At 37.0% G+C, this 951-nt stretch overlaps 1 pseudogene; it reads left to right on the top strand.

Moving 5' to 3' along the window:
* Positions 1 to 311: 311 nt before the first annotated feature.
* Positions 312 to 933, top strand: LOC125850592 (uncharacterized; annotated as a pseudogene).
* The last annotated feature ends 18 nt before the right edge of the window (positions 934 to 951 follow it).

Raw genomic sequence — 951 nt, 5'->3', positions numbered from 1 at the left:
TATATATATATATGTCTTCAAATTTGTTTCAAATAGTGCATGTCCACCTTCTTTTTATTTCTTTTTCTTTCTCTTCTTCATGATTCACTTGTCAAAATTATCTCCTTATTCTGTCATTCTCTCCGAAAACAACCTAGGCTTCCCCCAAGAAAGGTCAACAAAAGTCGTTTTCGAAAGAATGACCATTTTAGGCATTCTGAGTCATTTTTCATATTTTTTATTTTTTTAACTACTCCGACAAATGATTTCGAATGATCAAAATTTCATAAGTTAAATTTGGTTTTAAATCGCGAGTTTCTTTTCCTAACTAGGTAATTATGAGATCTATGAGATGTGATAAAAGACCAAGGGATGAAGCAGTCGAAATGGTCAATGATCCCCCAAAGTTCATGATCACGGATAAAACTCCACCACTACTCATGGCTTGGTGGAACGATATGCATGAGTTTAGGCGAACTGAGATATTCAAACATCTTGGTTTCCTCACAGATATCATGAGATTTAGTCCTGACAGAGATTTGATCGAGGCTTTGATCCCTAAAAAGGATTCTACAAGCAATGTGTTTCGCTTTAGCGATTTTGAGTTAACGCCTACATTGGAGGAGTTGGGTGGTTTCACAGGGTTAGGCAAGGATCTCCGAAACAAAACACTCATAGCCCTAAGAAGCGTCAGCAGGAATAAATTTTTAGAACAAATGCACATCATCTATCCTCATAAGGAGTGTTTCGATAATGGGTTGGTTTCCTTGGAATTTCTATACTCAAGATATGGAAAGAAAGAAGGATTTTCAGACTACGGGAAGCAACTTAAAAATGGGCAACACCTCCCTACTTGGGAAAAGCATAGACAAGAAGCATTCATGGTGGCCTTTTTGGGAACCATGGTTTTTCCAAGAAGGGATAAAAAAATCAGTATTCGTCTGTCGGAAATAGTCGTTGTTATGATGAAGA

The sequence above is a fragment of the Solanum stenotomum genome, unplaced genomic scaffold (assembly GCF_019186545.1).
Source record: "Solanum stenotomum isolate F172 unplaced genomic scaffold, ASM1918654v1 scaffold18121, whole genome shotgun sequence".
Taxonomy (NCBI): Eukaryota; Viridiplantae; Streptophyta; class Magnoliopsida; order Solanales; family Solanaceae; genus Solanum; species Solanum stenotomum.
This window is presented reverse-complemented; position numbering and strand designations above follow the sequence as displayed.